The 17,830-nt window shown below is 41.1% G+C and overlaps 1 protein-coding gene and 1 pseudogene across 47 annotated transcripts in view; one reads left to right on the top strand and one right to left on the bottom strand.

Moving 5' to 3' along the window:
* Positions 1-17,830, bottom strand: part of LOC105492460 (cytoplasmic linker associated protein 1) — a 309,888-nt gene that overhangs the window by 275,334 nt on the left and 16,724 nt on the right. The gene's annotated exons all lie outside the window — the stretch shown is intronic.
* LOC105472447 (large ribosomal subunit protein eL8 pseudogene) lies at positions 5,755-6,566 on the top strand (annotated as a pseudogene).

Raw genomic sequence — 17,830 nt, 5'->3', positions numbered from 1 at the left:
AATGTCCTCTAAATCACTCATCTTACAAAGGCCCTCTCTTGAGCTCACATGCCTTTCATCAATGACACCATCAACAGTGAAGCTTCTTTAAGCCGTTGTCTACACCAGCCAGCTCCACTGATGCACTTCCTGTCCCCTCCATAGACCCTCTGATCTGGCTCCACCCGCTCACTCCACAAGAGTAGCTCTTATCAGGATCACCAATGACAGCCATGTTGGCAAATCCAAGGAAGACTTTTCTGTACTTAACAAACTGCACCCCTCAGCAGCAATCCAAAGTTGATCGCCCCTTCCTTCTTGAAAAATTCCCTACTTGTGTGAAAATAAATGTTTATGCCTTCTTGCTACTTCTCTGGTTGCATCTACTAAACCATCTCTCATCTCTACCCACCTTCCAGATCTCTGTTGGTGGGCTCAGTCCAGTGCCTCTTGTCCCCTCATGCTGCTCACTCCAAAATAACCAGCATCCATTCCCATGCCGATAAACCGATGTCTCCCAAATTTGTATCTCCAAGCCAAATACCTCTGGGCTCTGTCATATACACTGGCCTCCTTTTGGTTCCAAACTCTTTACTACTTCAGAGGGCTATTGCTTATGTTGTTCCTTCTGCCAAAAACTCTCCTTACACCTATATTGGCCCAGCTACCTCTTTTTCATCTTTCAGACTTCAGCTTAAATGCTGTCTCCTCAGAGACCCATTGGAAGGCCATTCTAGGGGTACTCCCTTGTCACTGCATGCTGTTCTCTACTTTCAAGCATTTAAGGTGCAATTCTATCACGTATTTTCTGTCTGATTTCCCAACAGGACTGTCAGGCTCAAGAAGGTAGGGACTTAATTTATTTTGTTCACCTAATGCCTATAATGCCTGTTGCAAACAAGGTACTCCAGAAATACTTGTCCAAAGAATAAAGTTTGCTCAGGCTGAAAATCAAAGGACAAACAGTCACTGGCAGTCGTAAGTTGAGTTCCACTCTTTCTTAGAAGTAGAGGTAAGGGAGAAGGCAGAAAACATTACAGGTAAAAGGAATGTGCAAATACGTATGGACAAAGCACAGACGCAAGAGTGTGTGGCCTGTTCAGAGGAAACAAGCAATCTAGAAAGATCACAGAACTGGTTCCCAACCTGTAAACATTACCGATCCCCACTCCTGGGCTGAAAGGGGAAAGTTATTAAAAGGATGTCTGATAATTATTCCATACATACACCAAGAATTCCTATACAGACAAAATATTCATATTCATGTTTCAATACTGAGAAAGTATTCATATTTTCAAGCTTACCTTTATGCATTATGAATGTATTATGAATTTTTAACGCAAAAATAATATAAAAAGTGCTTCGAAATTCTTAGTTTGATGTTTTTATTTCAATTAACAAATACTAGAAATTCTACTAGAGCTCTCTAGAGCTCTGTAATTCTAGATACTAAGAAGATGAAATAATTATCAAAAAGCCTATAAAATACCAGTCAGGCATACAACAGAAAGACTGGACAGAGATAAGACCCAACAGTCAATTTCTAGCACCAAAAGTCAACAGTGCTTTGGTCTTGCAGGGAAATCTATACAAGTCATCTCTGAACTGGAGAATGTAGAAACTGGATGAATATGTAATTGTGTACCTTGGAAAGAACATTAAAAGCTGGAATTACTCAAGTATATTCAAGAATATTCTGCAGTAGGGAAAAAATCAAAGTTAAACTAATTTTCTCTCATTCTGTATCCCTCACTCCAGTGTGCACAATGATTAACTACAATGTAATTACGACAAAACCCAACCACAATGTAAAAGCACCAAAATGAATAAAAGGTTCAGGCTCACCACATTACATTAAAAAGGCAGGTCACGTGAACAACAAAATAAAATCATTAACATTGGTTAATTTTCAGCTGATAAAATTACAGGTTCCTTAATCTTATCTTTGTGCTTTCCTGTGTTTTCCAAATTTTTTCTATGATGAATACATATTACTTTTATAATTACAACTAGAAAAATGGTATTCAAAACTCAGGCACTATCATTTCATAGTGGAGGGAAACCTACCTTTCAATACTAGGGAATATAGTGAAGTAAACAATAAGAAAAAAATTCCTAAGAAAATGGAGCTAGCAGATCAGTTATTTCCATAAAAACATGTTGTGAAATACTACAGGCTGGTCAACACAAATAACTGTAAAAACAAACAACAAAAAAAAAGGCCACTGCATTACAGTACACTTGCCATCAGAAAATAACAGGAAAAAATACTACACAGGTGTCAGATAAGGTACTCGTGATTAGAACTTACCTTCACCAGTATTTTAATAAAGTAAATTTTTAAAATCCTCTCAGATATTTTAAATATATTTTTCCCTAAATGTGAACTGTAAAAGTAGAACACAGTTTCATTCTATTTTTTCTCCTCCTGTGGCAGATTTAGGCTATTGGATTAAAATTGCTTCTATTTTTTTCTACTCCTTGAAACTCCCCCAAAGATGAAACAAGATGGACATCCACTGAGAACTGCTGAAGTTTGGGGATGGGTATTCCAAGGTTTGTTAAAATCTCTTTACTTTTATATCTGTTAGAAATTATCCAGGGCCGGGCTCGGTAGCTTACGTCTGTGATCCCAGCACTTTGGGAGGCCCAGGTGGGTGGGTCACCTAAGGTCAGGAGTTCAAGACCAGTCTGGCCAACAGAGCGAAACCCTGTCTCTACTAAAAATACGAAAAGCAGCCGGGAGTGGTGGCGCATGCCTGTAATCCCAGCTACTCAGGAGGCTGATGCGGGAGAACTGCTTGAACCCAGAGGCAGAGGTCACAGTGAACCAAAATCACACCACTACACTCCAGCCTGGGCAACAGAGCAAGACTCTGTCTCAAAAAAAAAAGAAAGAAAGAAATTATCCAGAATTAGTGGGACCAGTGGCACATGCCTGATTAGGGATCAGAAATTACCTATAATCAAAGTGGCATCTAATTGTGCTTTTGATTTTCATCTAAGGACTAAGGATACTGACCTTCCTTTTTTTTTTTTTTTTTTTTTTTTGAGATGAAGTCTCGCTCTCTCACAAGGCTGGAGTGCAGTGGCACGATCTCAGCTCACTGCAACCTCTGCCTCCCAGGTTCAAGCAATTCTCCCACCTCAGCATTCCGAGTAGTTGGGACCACAGGTACCTGCCACCACACCCAACCAAATTTTGTATTTTTAGTAGAGAAGGGGTTACACCATATTGGCCAGGATGGTCTGGATCTATTGACCTAGTAATCCACCCACCTTGGCCTCCCAAAGTGCTGAGATTACAGGTGTAATCAGCCTAGACTTGAGCTTCTTTTCATGATGTATTAGCCATTTGGATATCTTCTTTGGAGAAATATCTGATCAAATCCTCTGCTCATTTGTTAACTGGGTTATGTGTCTTTTTACCGTTGATTTTAAGAATTTCTAAAATATACTTTGGATAAAAGTCCTTTATCAGATATATGACAAGCAAATACTTTTTCTCATTCTGGGATGTCTTCATTTTCTTGATGGTGCCATTTGAAAAAAAAAAAAATTTCCGTCTTAATGAAGATCAATTTATCTGTTTTTCTTTTAGTGCCTATGTTTTAGCTGTCATACTGAAGAAGCCAGGCATGGTGGCTCACACCTGTAATCCCAGCAGGTTTGGGAGGCCGAGACAGGAAGATTGCTTGACTCACGAGTTTGAGACCAGCCTGGGCAATGTGGCAAACCCTATCTCTATAAAAAATTCAACAATTAGCTGGTACATGCTTGTAGTCCCAGCCACTCGGGAGGCTAAAGTAGGAGGATCGTTGAGCCCAGCAGGAAGTCAAGGCTGCAGTGAGCTGCAATTCCCCTACTGTACCCTAGCCTCAGCGACAAGAGTGAGACCCTATATCAAAAAAAGAAGAAAAAAGAAACCATTGTCTAATACAAGGGCATGAAGATTTACAACCATGTTTTCTTCTAAGAGTTGTTTTTTCTTTTTTAATAGAGATGGCATCTCGCTATGTTGCCCAGGCTGGTCTTGAATTCCTGGGCTCAAGTGATCCTCCCACCTTGGCCTCAAAAGTGCTGGGATTACAGGTATGACCCACTAGGCTTAGCCTGAGTTTTATTGTTTCAGATCTGACATTTAGGTCTATGATGAATTCTGAATTTATATATGTAAGTGAGGTAAGGGTCCAAATTCCGTTTTTTGTTATGTGGATATCCACCTGTACCACCATCATTTGTTGAAAAAGATATTCTTTCTCCACTTAATTGTCCTTGCACTTTGTGGAAAATCAATTGACCATAAATGGAAGGGTTTAGTTCTGGATTCTCATTCTATTGCATTGATCTATATGTCTATCTTTAAGCCAGTATCAGATGTCTCAATTATTGTAATTTTGTAGTAAGTTATGAAAGTCCTCCAACTTTTTTTTCAAGATTGTTTTGGCAATTCTGGGTCCCTTGCATTTCTACATGAGTTTTAAGATCCGCTTATCAATTTCTGCAAAGTAGGCAACTGGGTTTGTTTGTTTGTTTGTTTATGAGACAGAGTCTCACTCTGTCACCCAGACTGGAGTGCAGTGGCACAATCTCGGCTCATTGCAAACTTTGCCTCCCAGGTTCAAACAATTCTCCTGCCTCAGCCTCCCAAGTAGCTGGGATTACAGGCGCACACCACCACGCTTGGTTAATTTTTGTATTTTTAGTAGAGATGGGGTTTCACCATACTGGTCAGGCTGGTCTCGAACTCTCGATCTCACACCCGCCTCGGCCGCCAAAAGCACTGGGATTATAGGCATGAGCCACCACACCTGGCCTGGAATTTTAATAGGGATTGTGCTAAATCTATATGGGGAATATTACCATCATAACAATAATAAGTCTTCCAATCCCTGAACATAGAGTATCTTTCCATTTATTTAGATCTTTCAATGATGTTTTACAGTTCAGAATGTAAGTTCTGGCCAGGCACAGTGGCTTACACCTGTAATTCCAGCACTTTGGGAGGTCGAGGCAGGTGGATTGCTTGAATTCAGGAGTTTGAGACCAACCCAGGCAACATGGAGAAACCTAGTCTCTAAAAAAAACAAAAATTAGCCAGGCGTGATGGTATACGCTTTTGGTATCAACTACTCAGAAGGCTGAGGTGGGAGGATCACTTGAGCCCAGGAGGCAGAATTTGTAGTGAGCTGATACTGTGCTACTGCACTTAAGCATGGGCAACAAGAGTGACACCCTGTCTCAAAAAAAAAAAAAAAAAGGAATGTAAGTTCTGCACTTCTTTTGTTAACTTTATTCCCAAATGTTTTATTCTTTTTGACACTATTGTGAATGGAATTGTTTCCTTGGTTTCATTTTTGAATTATTCATTGTAAATGTATAACAATAAAATTACTTTCTGTATATTGATCCTGTATTCTGAAACTTTGAGGAGCTTATAACAATTTTATAGTGCATTCCTTAAGATGTTTTATATACAAGATCATACCATCTGCAAATAGAGATTATCTTACTTCCTTTCCAATATGAATGCCTTTTCTTTCTTTTTCTTCCCTAATTGTCTTGGCTAGAACCTCCAATACAATGTTAAAGCTAAGTGTCAAAGAGACTATACCTGTCTTGGTCAGGCGCAGTGGCTCACACCTATAATCCCAGCACTTTGGGAGGCTGAGGTGGGTGGATCACTTAAGCTCAGGAGTTCGAGATCAGCCTGGGCAACATAGTAAAACCCCATCTATATAAAAAATATCTCTAGCTCTCCTCCCGCTACCCAAGATGCCGAAAGGAAAGAAGGCCAAGGGAAAGAGGGTGGCTCCAGCCCCTGCTGTCGTGAAGAAGCAGGAGGCCAAGAAAGTGGTGAATCCCCTGTTTGAGAAAAGGCCTAAGAATTTCGGCACCGGACAGGACATCCAGCCCAAAAGAGACCTCACCCGCTTTGTGAAATGGCCTCGCTATATCAGGTTGCAGCGGGTTGCAGCGGCAGAGAGCCATCCTCTATAAGCGGCTGAAAGTGCCTCCTGCTATTAACCAGTTCACCCAGGCCCTGGACCGCCAGATAGCTACTCAGCTGCTTAAGCTGGCCCACAAGTACAGACCAGAGACAAACTAAGAGAAGAAGCAGAGGCTGTTGGCCCGGGCCGAGAAGAAAGCTGCTGGCAAAGGGGACGTCCCCACTAAGAGACCACCTGTCCTTCGAGCAGGAGTTAACACCGTCACCACCTTGGTGGAGAACAAGAAGGCTCAGCTGGTGGTGATTGCACATGACGTGAATCCCAGAGAGCTGGTTGTCTTCCTGCCTGCCCTGTGTCGTAAAATGGGGGTCCCTTACTGCATTATCAAGGGGAAGGCCAGACTGGGCCGTCTAGTCCACAGGAAGACCTGCACCACTGTCACCTTCACACAGGTGAACTCGGAAGACAAAGACGCTTTGGCTAAGCTGGTGGAAGCTATCAGGACCAATTACAACGACAGATACGATGAGATCCGCCGTCACTGGGGCAGCAATGTCCTGGGTCCCAAGTCTGTGGCTCGTATCGCCAAACTCGAAAAGGCAAAGGCTAAAGAACTTGCCACTAAGCTGCGTTAAATGTACACTGTTGAGTTTTCTGTACATAAAAATAATTAAAATACAAATTTTCCTTCAAAAAAAAAATCTCTATATATATAAATTTTTAAAATTTATAATGACTATATGTCTTGTTCCTAATCTTAGGACAGCATTCTGTCTTATCATTAAGTATGATAGTAGCTGTAGGTTTTCACAGATGGTTTATCACACTGAGGAAGTTCCCTTCCATTTCTAATTTGTTGAATGTTTTTTATCATGAAACAATGTTGGATTTAATCAAATGTTTTTCCTGCCGCTACTGAGATGTTCATGTTGGTCTTGCCCTTTATTCTATTACATGGCATGTTACATTAATTTACAGATATTAAGCCAACTTTGCATTCCTGGGATAATTCCCACTTGGTTACAGTATAGAATTCTTCTGATATGTTGCTATATTCAGTTTGCAAGTATTTTGTTGAGGTATTTTATACCTACATCCATAAAGAATACTGTTCTGTAGTTTTCTTGTCTTCTGATGTCTTTGCCTGGTTTTAGTATCAGCCTAATAATGTCCACACAGGATAAACTGGAAAGTAACACCTCTTCTTTATTTTGAAAGAGCGTGTGAAGAATTTGTGTTGACTCTTCTTTAAATATTTGGTGGAATCACAAAATGCGAAGTTATCTGGACCCAAGCTTTTTTGGGAGGGGCTTTTTTATTGTTAATTCAATCTATTTACTTTATTGGTCTATTCAGATTTTCTATTTTTGGGGAGGTTGAGGCAGGAGAATTGCTTGAACCCAGGAGGCAAATGCTGCAGTGAGCCACCATTGTACCACTGCACTCCACCCTGAGTGACAGAGCAAGACTCCATCTCAAACAAACAAAAAAGACTTTATTTCTTTTCGAGTCAATTTCAGTAGCGTCTTTCAAAGACTGCATACATCTCATATGTGTTATCTAACTTGTTGGCATAAAATGGTTCCTAGTATCTCCTTATAATCTTTTTTAATTTCCATGTAAGGTCAGTAGTGATGTCCTTTCTTTCGTTCCTCATTTTATTATTAATCTAGCTCAAGGTTTCTCCATTTTGTTGATCTTTGCACAGAACCTATTTTTGGTTTGATTTTCCCTACTTTTTTTTCCCTCTATTTCATTTATTTCTATTCCAGTTTTTATTATTATATTCCTTCTGCTTGCTTTGGATTTAGTGTGTTCTTCTTTTATTAGTTTATTAAGGTGGAAGATTTGACATCTTTCTTCTTTTCTTAATTCAAGCGTTTATAGCTATAAATTTCCCTCTGGGAAATGCTTTTGCTGTATCCCCTAGCTTATGATACATTGCTTTGTTTTTTGCATGAAGCACAGTAGGCCCTCAATAAACATTCATTGTTGAAAAACGAGTGGCAGGGTTTTTTTTCCTCTTGTTGTTGTTTTTTGAGATGGAGTGTCACTCTGCCACCCAGACTGGAATGCAGTGGGCAGTCATGTGATCTGGGCTCACTGCAACCTCCACCTCCTGGGTCCAAGCTATTCTCCTGCCTCAGCCTCCCAAGTAGCTGGGATTATAGGCACCCACCACCACGCCCAGCCCAGCTAATTTTTTGTATTTTTAGTAGAATGGTGTTTCGCCATGTTGGCCAGGCTGGTCTTGAACTCCTGACCTCAGGTGATCCACCTGCCTTGGCCTCCCAAAGTGCTGGGATTACAGGTATGAGCCACCGCACCCAGCCCAGGGTTTTTTTGTTTGTTTTTGTTTTTTCAATTGTGGCAAAACATACATAAGATTTGCCATTTTAGGCCGGGCGCGGTGGCTCAAGCCTGTAATCCCAGCACTTTGGGAGGCCGAGGCGGGCGGATCACGAGGTCAGGAGATCAAGACCATCCTGGCTAACACGGTGAAACCCCGTCTCTACTAAAACATACAAAAAAAAAACTAGCCGGGCGCGGTGGTGGGCGCCTGTAGTCCCAGCTACTCAGGAGGCTGAGGCAGGAGAATGGCGTGAACCCGGGAGGCGGAGCTTGCAGTGAGCTGAGATCCGGCCACTGCACTCCAGCCTGGGCGACAGAGCGAGACTCCATCTCAAAAAAAAAAAAAAAACAAAAAAAAAGATTTGCCATTTTAACTATTTTTAAACATACAATTAATTCGGTGGTATAAAGTACATTCACATTGTTTGCAACCATCATCATCATGATATGATATATTTTGTCTTCATCTCAGAGTATTTTCCAATTTTCCTGTGGCTTTTTCTTTGAATCATTGGTGATTTCAGTTTGTGTAGTTTAATTTTCACATATTCTGAATTTCCCAAATTTCCTTCTGTTATTGATATCTAATTTCATTTCATTATGGTCAGAGAACATAGTATGATTTCCATCCTTTAAATTAATTGAGGCTTGTTTTATGGCATAACATATGGTCTATCCTGAAATGTTCCATATGTATTTCAGAACAATGTGTATCCTACTATTATTGGAAGGGTGTTCTATAAATGTTTGTACCTTAATGATTTAAAAGTTTGCCTGTATCTAGATCAGGTTTACAAACAAAAAAAAAAATTCTCAATTATTTCAATTTTAAAATTTTCATTTTATGACTTTCTATACTAAGTATTCCATGTGCATATACAAATAAAAAGAAAGTCTCCCTTCAAAAATAAAAATGTTTCTGGTAACACATGAATAGTTGGTTTCTAACAGTGAAATCCACTAAAAAGCTAAGCACAAAGGAGCACATATGCTGGCTTGAGAGATTTTCTTTCTTTTTTTTTTTTTTTTTTTGAGAGGGAGTCTCGCACTGTCATCCAGGCTGGAGTGCAGTGGCACAATCTCGGCTCACGGCAACCCCCGCCTCCCAGGTTCAAGCGATTCTCCTGCCTCAGCCTCCCAAGTAGCTAGATTACACACACCCACCACCAGGCCTGGTTAATTTTTGTATTTTCAGTAGAGACAGAGTTTCACCATGTTGGCCAGGCTGGTCTTGAACTCCTGATCTCAGGTGATCCGCCCGCCTCAGCCTCCCAAAGTGCTAGCATTACAGGCGTGAGCCACCGCGCCCAGCCTGCTTGACAGATTTTCTAAGAGGTTCACGAAACAGAAAAATCCCCAGACTTAGGTGAATAAGAAAATAAGAGAACAGGCCAGGCCCGGGGGCTCACAACTGTAATCCTAGCACTTTGGGAGGCCAAGGCGGGAAGATCATCCTGGCCAACATGGTGAAACCTCATCTCTACTAAAAATACAAAAATTAGCTGGGCGTGGTGGCAGTGCCTACAGTCCCAGTTACTCAGGAGGCTGAGGCAAGAGAATCGCTTCAACCCGGGAGGCAGAGGCTGCAGTGAGCTGAGATGGCACCACTGCATTCCAGTCTGGTGACAGAGAGAGACTCTATCTCAAAAAAAAAAAAAAAGAGAGAGAGAGAAGAGAAATCTGATATGTCATTTGATATAGTATGACAGCTGACATGGCCATCCCAAATTTCCCAAGGGAGCTAGGTTATACCCAGTTGAAAAAAAACAAAACTCCTAAAGTCCTGGGTATTTAATGTGAAGACAGAAGGTGTAAGAAGGATGAGGATTTAAAAAAACAAGAGAAGTCTTTCTGCGTTACCGAATAAAGAAGTCAAGCTATTAATAATTAATACGCCAATAGTTTAAAACTTGCCTTTCATTTCATCAATAAAATAAGCATAGCTACTTCATATTTGAAGCAGTACCTTCCAATTTGTTAAGTGATCATACAAATGCTACTTTATCCCCTACAAAATCTGTCAGATTATAATTATAATGCCTATTTAACAGAGAAGAAAAGATTCAGAAGCAAAGTGACTTCTGGGGTAACACAGCAAGTATGAAACAGAACCAGGATTTCGATTCCTTTTTTGTTTTGTTTTGTCTTAGAGAGATGTGGTCTTCCTATGTTGCCCATGCTGGTCTCGAACTCCTGGCCTCAAGTGATTCTCCCACTCTGGCCTCCCAAAACACTGGGATTACAGATGTGAGCCACCACGCCTGGCCAGAACCAAGATTTGAATTTTGCTTTCTAACTCAAAATCCAGAGCTATTTTCACCAAAATGCAGCTCCTTCTTCTCACCAAAAACAGACACACATCTCTGAGTACTTTAGACATACATATCATTTAGGAAAAAGACCTACAAAAGAAAGATATATGCACCATATTTAATGTTCTCAAAATAAGAGCCAAAAAGCTTGAATATAGAGGAACAACTAGTACCTGGCCTAGCACCACATACTGAGCAAGTGATCCACAAAGAATAAATGAAGAGAAAGAACCATCACATGCATTCCCATAAGTAGCTTAGGACAGTAATCGGCAACATTTAGTTCAGAGAGTTCAGGACGTCCCATAGATGCCAATGGTGAGCCAAAAGCATGATCAAAAATAGGAAAAAGAGAGGAAAACTAGGAAAACGTACGGAAAGAAAAAGAGGAGAAACAACAAAATATGCGTAACCATTGGGGGAAACTGGGTGAAGGGTAAACATGAACTCCCGTACATTTTTTGCAACTGCTTGTGAATCTATAATTATTTCAAAATAAGTAGTTAAAGAAAACAAAAGAAGAAAAAAGTGGAAAGACAGACATGAAATGAAAAGGCTCTTGGTCCCAGTTTCCTAAGTTCATGGAGTACCTAATGTACCAGGCAATCTGCCAGGCACTGCCCTCGACAAGCTCCATGTTCACTGCAGAGAGAGAGACAAGTAAATAATCTATTCCACCACAGTATATCAAGATGCTTTCCTGCAAGGCTCTACTTTTCTAATTCCTTAGCAAACATGGATAAAAGAAAGGCTACAACAGTGAAACAAATATAAGGGCACCACTAGATAAAGCTACATCTTAGGTGTACCTGAGCATGAGAATGCAGGCCTTGCTTATTGTCCCTCACCATCCAAGCATATTTACCTTGCTTAGGCAAGAGTCATACTCCTCAGTACGAATCTGATGGACAAGGAAAATGTGCAGAGTCATAGACAACCTTCAAAGATAAGGAACTCTGTGTCTGCTAAAGAAAGAGAACTTCATTTTGGGCTTTAGAGATTCATTTATTCACTGACAATTTAGATCTTCTTATGTTACTTCAAACCCTTTCAATGCAATTTAAGTGACCTGTCAGGGAAAAATAATGTGGAACGTCACCTGAGCAATGACAAAGGCTACTGAAAAGATAATTTCATATACTATAAAATAAGCAATTTTATACACTGTATACAATTTCATATACTATGAAATACTGTGAAATTTCATACCCTGTCTACCACTATTCAATCATATTTCAAGCTCATATACTTTTAAGTCTGTACTTTACTAAGCTTATACCTAACAAAAATTTGCTATATTTCTCAGATAAGCTATAGAAAGACACTGCTTTTACTAAAATGAAATTTTTATAGTTATGTTTTATGGACTTACAAAAAATAAATTCCAAAAGAAAAGTGCAAAAAGAGAGCTGTGCCTTAACAATGTTAGTATAAACTGGGTTGTACTACATACAGCAGCTCGGTTTTCAAAATGAGTTGTGATTGCCTCAATATTTTTCCAACATAAACTTATTCCTATTCAACATTAACATGGTTTTCCTTAAAATATCAAAAGACCTAACCATCACTCTAGTCCTGCATTTTCAAAAACGGTCACTTAAGAATGTAATTGAGGCCAGGCACGATGGCTTACACCTGTAATCCCAGCACTTTGGAAGCCTGAGGCGCGTGGATCACTTGAGGTGAGGAATTCGAGACCAGCCTTGCCAACATCGTGAAACCCCGTCTCTACTAAAAACACAAAAATATTAGCCAGGTGTGGTGGCGCATGCCTGTCATCCCAGCTACTCCCGATGCTGTGGCACGAGAATCACTTGAACTAGGGAGGCAGAGGTTGCAGAGTCAAGATCACACCACTGCACTCCAGTCTGGGTGACAGAACAAAACTCCTGTCTCAAAAAAAAAGGAATGTAATTGAATATAATCAAATAAACAATTTAATGTACTGCTGATGAAAATAAAAAGTAATAATATATAGGACAATTTGGCAACATCTCTTGATCCAACCAGTCCAAATCTAAGAATGCATCTAAGGAAATAATTTATCAAGTATGCTAAAATGGGCTGGGTGCCATGGCTCCTGACAGAGCGAGACTCCATCTCAAAAAAAAAAAAAAAAAAAAAAAAAGGTATACTAAACTGAACATATCAAGTTGTTCACTGCAGCTGGTCATCCTTTCTTTTAATTCTTTTTTTTCTTTCTTTATTTTGGTCATCCTTTTTAAATGAAATAATCCTAAATGTTAATGAATAGGGAATTGGGAAATAAATTACAGGACATCCAAACAACAGCAAACCATGCAGTTACCAAGAATGATAATAAAAAATCTGTTCTTGCCAGGCGCAGTGGCTCAGCCTGTAATCCCAGTACTTTGGGAGGCAGAGGGGGGCGGATCATGAGATCAGGAGATTGAGACCATCCTGGCTAACACTGTGAAACCCCGTCTCTACTAAAAATACAAAAAATTAGCCGGGTGTGGTGGTGGGCACCTGTATTCCCAGCTACTCGGGAGGCTGACGCAGGAGAATGGTATGAACCCAAGAGGCGGAGCTTGCAGTGAGCCGAGATCGCACCACTGCACTCCAGCCTGGGTGACAGAGTGAGACTCCGTCTCAAAAAATAAATAAATAAATAAATAAATAAATAAAAATAAAAAATCTGTTCTTATTGGTCTGTAAAGATATCTGCAATCATTTTAGTGAAAAAAGCAATCCAGAAAACAATTAGAAACGCAAACTAGGCCAGGAGCGGTGGCTCACGGCTGTAATCCCAGCACTTTCGGTGGCCGAGGCCAGAGGATCACCTCAGGTCAGGAAATTGAGACCAGCCTGGCCAAAATGGTGAAACCCCGTCTCTACTAAAAATACAAAAATTAGCTGGGCATGGTGGCGGGCACCTGTAATCCCAGGTACTTGAGAGACTGAGGCAGGAGAATCACTTGAACCCAGCAGGCAGAGGTTGCAGTGAGCCAAGACTGCGGCACGTGCATCTAGCCTGAGTGACAAGAGCGAAACCCCATCTCAAAAAAAAAAAAAAAAAAAATTAAAAAGTATTTATTTATATGCATCATGCATAGAAAACGTATGGAAGGGAACACACCAAAATGTTAATACTGTGTTTTCCCTCTTGTCACCCAGGCTGGACTGCAGTGACATGATCTCGGCTCACCGCAACCTTCGCCTCCCAGGTTCAAGCTATCCTCCTGCCTCAGCCTCCTGAGTAGCTGGGATTACAGGTGCACACTACCATGCCCAGCTAACTTTACATTTTTAGTAGAGACAGGGTTTCACCATGTTCACCAGGCTGGTCTCGAACTCCTGACCTCAAGTGATCCATCCGCCTCCACCTCCCAAAGTGCTGGGATTACAAGCATGAGCCACTGCGCCCAGCCTCTATTCCTATTCTTTTTAGTTAAATCATAATCTATCCAATAAATACCAGAAAGTTGTTTTTAAAGTTAAATCAAATTGTAATCCTGATATCACAATCATCATCCATTACTACAAGTATTGAAAACCACAGAAAGTTTGGTAGATCACCATATTAGAAAGAAACACACGTGCACACACGTACACACACACACACACAGAAGCAATTATTCAGTAAATCTTCTGTATCTAGTACTCATCTCTAGAAGGCAGTATTGGTAACACCTACAAGGAAACAAAATTTATTCCTGCCTCATCCAGTCACAAAATTCTTGCCAAGTCAAAACAGAAAAGCAAACAAGAAATGAGAAGAGGCCGGGCGAGGTGGCTCACGCCTATAATCCCAGCACTTTGGGAGGTCGAGGCGGGTGGGTTGCCTGAGGTCAGGAGTTTGAGACCAGCCTGGCCAACATGGTGAAACCCTGTCTCTACTAAAAATAAAAAACATTAGCCAGGCATGGTGGTGGATGCCTGTAATCCCAGCAACTCAAGAGGCTGAGGCAGGAGAATCACTTGAACCCGGGAGGCAGAGGTTGCAGTGAGCTGAGTCTTGCCACTGCACTCCAGCCTGGGCAACAAGAGTGAAACTATGTCTCAAAAAAAAAGAAAGAAATGAGAAGAGTGACCAATTTGCCTTTGATCACTGAACTATGGTCATGTTTTCACTCAAAAAATGACACATGACATGTTTCTGCACCATTTTGAAATTATTTATTTATTTATTCACTTTTTTTGAGACGGAGTCTTGCTCTGTCACAGGCTGGAGTGCAGTGCTGCGATCTTGGCTTACTGAAACTTCCGCCTCCTGGGTTCAAGCAATTCTCCTGCCTCAGCCTCCCAAGTAGCTAGGACTACAGCCACATGCCACCAGGCCCAGATAATTTTTGTATTTTTAGTAGAGACGGGGTTTCACCATGTTAGCCAGGATGGTCTCAATCTCTTGACCGCGTGATCTGCCCACCTCAACCTCCCAAAGTGCTGGGATTACAGGCATGAGTCACTACGCCAGACCTGAAATTACATTTTTTAAATGTATTTTTAAAATACATATCGCAGGCCGGGCACAGTGGCTCACACCTGTAATCCCAGCACTTTGGGAGGCCAAGGTGGGAGGATCACTTGAGCTGATGAGTTTGAGAATAGCCTGGGCTACACACTGAGACCCCAGCTCTACAAAAAATACAAAAATCAGGCCGGGCACAGTGGCTCACACCTGTAATCTCAGCACTTTGGGAGGCCGAGGCGGGTGGATCACCTGAGGTCAACAGTTACAGACCAGGCTGGTCAACATGGTGAAACCTTGTCTCTAGTAAAAATGCAAAAATTAGCCAGGTGTGGTGGCGTGCCCATGTAATCCCAGCTACTCGGGAGGCTGAGGTGGGAGAACTGTTTGAACCCTGGAGGCAGAGGCTGCAGTGAGCCGAGATCACGACACTGCACTCCAGCCCAGGCAACAGAGGAAGATCCCATCTCAAAACAAATAAAATTAAATTAAATAAATAAATAAAATAAACAATATTAAAATCAGCCAGGCATGGTAGTATGCACTTGTAGTCCCACCTACCTGGGAGGCTGAGATGGGGGAATGGTTTGAGCCCAGGAGGCAGAGGTTACAGTGAGCCAAGATGGTGCCACTGTACTCTAGCCTGGGCGATAGAGCTTTGTCTCAAAAACCAAACAAACAAACAAAAACGTATCTATATTGCACACTGAATTTCATTAAAACTTCCAAGGTGAATAATCTGGGAATATCTAATATCTATTTATATCAATGTTAAGGCACATAACTTTTAACCCAAAATGTCGAACTTCTGGGAATTTATTCCTATATGTGCAAAAATAATATATTATAGAATTATTCTTTGCAGCATTGTTTATAAAAGCAAAAGATTAGATAAAACTAAATGTTCATCAATAGAGGACTCAGGAAATCATGATATGCCATGCAACAGCATACTATTCAGTCATACTATTCATTAAAAAAAAAGGAGGAAGTCTTTAATGTACTGACGTAGAATGATTTCCAAGATATACTAAGTTTCAAAAAAGCAAAATGCGGCTGGGCACGGTGGCTAATGCCTGTAAACCCAACACTTTGGGAGGCCAAGGTGGGCGGATCACCTGAGGTCAGGATTTCAAGACCAGCCTGACCAACATGGAGAAACCCCATCTCTACTAAAAATACAAAATTAGCCAGGCATGGTGGCGCATGCCTGTAATCCTAGCTACTTGGGAGGCTGAGGCAGAAGAATCACTTGAACCTGGGAGATGGAGGTTGCAGTGAGCCGAGATCATGCCATTGCACTCCAGCCTGGGCAACAAGAGTGACACTCCGTCCCAAAAAAAGGAAAAGAAAAAGCAAAATGCAAAAGTAGTCTATAATCAGCCACGATCTGTACAAAAATGGAGGGAGGTATGTGTGCATATATGTATATATGTATGGGTGTGTATATATATATATATGGGCTTTTTTTTTTTCATGAATATAATTAATAACATTGGTTGGCCAGGCGTGGTGGCTCACGCCTGTAATCCCAGCACTTTGGGAGGCCAAGACAGGCAGATCACGAGGTCAGGAGATCGAGACCATCCTGGCTAACACGGTGAAACCCCGTCTCTACTAAAAATACAAAAAAATTAGCCAGGCACGGTGGTGGGCGCCTGCAGTCCCAGCTACTGGGGAGGCTGAGGCAGGAGAATGGCGTGAACCCGGGAGGTAGAGCTTGCAGTGAGCCGAGATGGTGCCACTGCACTCCAGCCTGGGCTACAGCTATAATATTAAAATTTCATGCATTTAACTAATAGTCCTATTTCTCACTTCTGGATAATTTGAGCAAGATGAAGCGAATTCTCATATAACTATAATACATTTACATTCACTCATAATAAAAAGAGAAACAAATATATCCCTTAGATACCTTCTTAAAACTTCTATGTTCAATAATGCACATAATAAACTTGTAACTACAATTCAAAATAATAATGCCATCACTATTCAGAAGCAAACACAACAGCAACAAGTTTCCTAAAAGAACAATGTCTAACCCCTGCCCTGCAAATTCCAAAACTGAATCACTGACCAGTTTATAATTCAAGTAAGGATCTGAAAATACAAGAGTCCTGATTTCATCAATATTTAGGACTCTCTACAACACATTAGTTTCAAACAGCCTTCTTCTCTCAGCAAGAGTGCTTTCTTGCCTCTTATCTGCGGCCACTTCTCAAAATGAGACCATGACATTACTATAGCCAAAAGTCAATCTCCTTGTCTTATGGTGACAAGCTAGGTCCCCAGCCAACACTGCTCTCTCAAAAATGGAAGACAACGAAACAGACCCCAGAGTACCCCACCAGGAGAGTGTGCACCTGGCTCACGGCCTCACATCCTTCAGGCCAAAACAGGAAGGGGCCACATCTCTTTCCCCAGCCCCAGATTAGGATCCCATCCCTCTTCAGTTTTCCCATAGTAGCACGCTTAATACACAGAATAATAACCATTACTCGTCTGCCTTCCCTCTAAGGCATGGAGCTCCTTGGAAACAAGGCTTAACAGCCTTTCTCTCTGCCCTTAAGCATAACAGCAAAGTTTGTTGAATGAAGATTTTGATCAAGTTATACAGTTTGTTCAATCTCTAGTAATTACCTAGGATATACCCTAGAATAATGCTCTTATTTTAATGTCAGCAGTTTCATTAAAGACTCTCTGTTTTTAGGTCCATTTCTCATTAATGCCTTGTGTACAGCCTTTCTGCATCACCTCCAGTCTCCCTACCCCACCCCAAAAGAGGTCTAGTAACCAGATGATTA

This window comes from Macaca nemestrina, chromosome 11, assembly GCF_043159975.1.
Source record: "Macaca nemestrina isolate mMacNem1 chromosome 11, mMacNem.hap1, whole genome shotgun sequence".
NCBI lineage: Eukaryota > Metazoa > Chordata > Mammalia > Primates > Cercopithecidae > Macaca > Macaca nemestrina.
This window is presented reverse-complemented; position numbering and strand designations above follow the sequence as displayed.